This window comes from Microtus ochrogaster, linkage group LG1 (genome assembly GCF_000317375.1).
Source record: "Microtus ochrogaster isolate Prairie Vole_2 linkage group LG1, MicOch1.0, whole genome shotgun sequence".
NCBI lineage: Eukaryota > Metazoa > Chordata > Mammalia > Rodentia > Cricetidae > Microtus > Microtus ochrogaster.
In genome coordinates this window covers 54,843,618-54,846,775 of record NC_022027.1, presented here as the reverse complement: position 1 = coordinate 54,846,775, position 3,158 = coordinate 54,843,618, and positions in this window count along the sequence as shown.

The window sequence follows — 3,158 nt, the reverse complement described above, 5'->3', positions numbered from 1 at the left end:
AGATGGAGGCTGATCGTTCATTTCCGGCTCAGACCCAAACAGTATTAATTAAAACACTGCTTGACACACATATTAGCTCAGGCTTCTTACTAACGAACTTTCACATCTTAAATTAACCTATTTCCGTTTTTTTGTACTTTACCACGAGGCTTGTGGTTTACCAGTAAGGTTCCCAGGTGAGCGTCTTTCTCCTTCAGCAGCTACAGGGCAGTTCTTCAACTCAGCCTGTTTTCTCTCTCCATCTCTGTTCAGATTTCCTGCCTGGCTAAATTCTGCTCTGCCATAGGCCTAAAGCAGCTTCTTTATTAACCAACGGTAATAAAACATATTCACAGCATACCTAGGGGACTCCCACAACATGCCTGTCCCCAGCATGTGCCCTATTGCCCCCCTGTGTCTCCCACATACCAAGAGTCTCCTTTAAAAAGCCTGAGCACATTGCGTTTGATTCTCCTGGGGTGTTGAAGGTGAGAAGAAAGGTGGTACAGGTATTAACATTTATCTAATATTTGAATTTCTAGGTATTTTGCCAAGTGTTCTTTCTTAGCATCTCACCTGGTCTCAGCATAAGTCGTGGTTAGTTACAACTGGCTTTGAAAAATCAGGAATAGTGGCTCACAGGAGACCAGGGAAAAGGGCAAAGTCCACATCCGTGGGGCTTCAAGGGTCATACTTTTAATTTATTTTTAAAAAATGTCTGTGCATGTGTGTGTGTGTGCATGCACAAGTGTGTGTGTGCATGTGTGTGTGCACGTGTGTGTTAGCAGTTGCACCCATACCATGGAGCCTGGATGGAGGTCAGAGGACTTTCAGGCCTCGTCTCTCTTCTTCCATCTTGTTGATGTGAGCTGCCCGAAGCGACACCATTTTGTTGTAGTTTTAGCCAACTCCACCTCATGTTTCACCCAGCTGCTCTGCAGTGCCCCCCCCCCCCTACTCACGGCTAACCACATCCTGATGACAGAACATTCAGATGCTGTCACACCTGCGTGTGATGCCTGCTGGGACACTTTCCTGAGACCCATTGTTTTACCACACAGCACTAAATTGTTTTAATCAGCTGGACCAAAACTTCTGCCCCCTGGCCTGTGACTGGGGTGATGTGGTTGTGGTGTTTGGCATTGTAAGTTCTCCCCTGACTCTGAGAGTCCTTTCTGTCCTGAGCCTGCTCTTGCCAATGACAAACAAAGGACTCTTATCTCACCTTCATTGAGTGACATTCTCCTGGGTCTTGGCAGGCATAGCAGAGGCTTGGTCTCTGTTCCAGGGTCCTTCTCTGTTGCTGTCATAAGCGGCAAGATCAGAAGTGAACTGTGGGGAAATTTTATTTCCGCTCATAAGCCACATCTTCTAGGGAGGCCAGGGCAGGAACTCAAACAGGAACCTAAAGTTAGGAACGGAAGCAGGAATCACAGAGGGGTGCTGCTTACTGGCTTGTTCCTCATGCCTTGCTCAGCCTGCTTTCTTATACAACCAGGACTAGCTACCTAGGGGTAGCTGGGCCCTCCCCCATTGATAGTCAGTCAAGAAAATGCCTCACCGACATGCTGGCAGGTCAAATAGTTGCAATTCTTCATTTGTGATTCCCCTTTCCCAGGTAGCTTCTAGTTTGTGTCAAGTCTACAAAAACTGACCAGTGCAGTTTTTTTTTAAAATTGTTTTGCACCGTGTAGCACACTCCAGGCCTCTGATCATCTAGGGCATCCTCTTTCCCATCTCCACCTCGCTGTGAGAGCCAGCACGTGGTGTCAGGCTCGCGTGGCAAGAACTTCACCCACTGAAACATTTCCACAGCCATCCCCACATTTCTTATAATAAAAACTGATTTCGGGCAACTTTAAAAATGGAACGAAAAAGTGCGTAATTTTGGAAGAAAACAAGGAACATTGTTTTGAGAGCAATGAGCTGGCTTGTCACACTGCAGCTGTGTGTGATGAAGCTCTTTCTCCAGTTATCTGGCTTTAAGGTAAAAAAAAAAACAAACAATTCAGATCGTCTTAAATTATGGATTTAGTCTTTTGGAAAACTAAAAATTTACCGGGCACAAAGAAAATGATTTATCATATCAATTATAGCCGACTGGCATATGAAATGCTCTGTTTTTATGAGCAAACCCTGCCAAGTGTCCGGTTATTCAGCCATTGAATTCTATCTTTATGGGAATAGATGTCTGTTCCCATATGGCCCCCAGCCATACAGATGGGTGATTCGTCGCTCTGTTCCAGCCTGTAGAAAGGCTGGTTTGATGTTTGAGTTGGATCTGGACCAACTAGGATGTGATGGATGCGGGTATCTGTTTGGTCCTCCATGGTGCTCATCCACATTCACTTCGGCTCCCAGCATCAGCCGGCATGCAGGGTTTGTTTCTGAAAGTTCGAGGTTTCCCATCATGGCTGCAGGCAAATTTTATTAATTGCAATGTGAGCTGGCATGGTTCACTGCTTTCAAATCCTCTGCAAATGCCATCGGTATAAATAATCTTTTGTCTCTCTTACTTATAAACGGATCACAGAGTTCATTATCAGAGGTCCATTATGATGCAACATTTATGTCATTCTCTGATATGGAGTGAATGCAGCCATTCTCTCAGGATGGGGCCAAGGGATTTTTGGAAACATTTTTTTTCTTTGAAACGATTCCATTCTTCGCTAGCTTTCCCTTGCTCTGAGGACTGGACCTTCCTTGCTTCTGTTTCAGTAGTTTGTGTAAAGCACCCCTTGTGGTGGTTCTAACAAGACACCCTCCACCCCCTACCTTCAGCCCAGGCTCATATACTTGAAGACTTGGTTTCTAGTTGGTGTGAACAGCTTTATACTGTGCCATGAGACAGCATCACTAGGGTTCATTTGTTTTTTGTTTTCCTTTTAAAAAAATTACTTATTTTTAATTTATGCCAATGAATGTTCTGCTTGCATCCATTTATGCTTGTACACGCGCACACGCGCACACACACACAGTGCTCATAAATGGATGCAAACAGAACATATATGGAGAGACCCTGTTCACCCTTCCCTTCAGGAAAATAAATTAAAACCTGAGTATCATTACACTGATCATAAGAGATCAGTTCATTTTCCCTTTGTTTCTGTTGTCCTTAATACCTCACCACAGTCATATTTTGTATCACCATCTATCCATCTGTCTATCTCTATTATCTA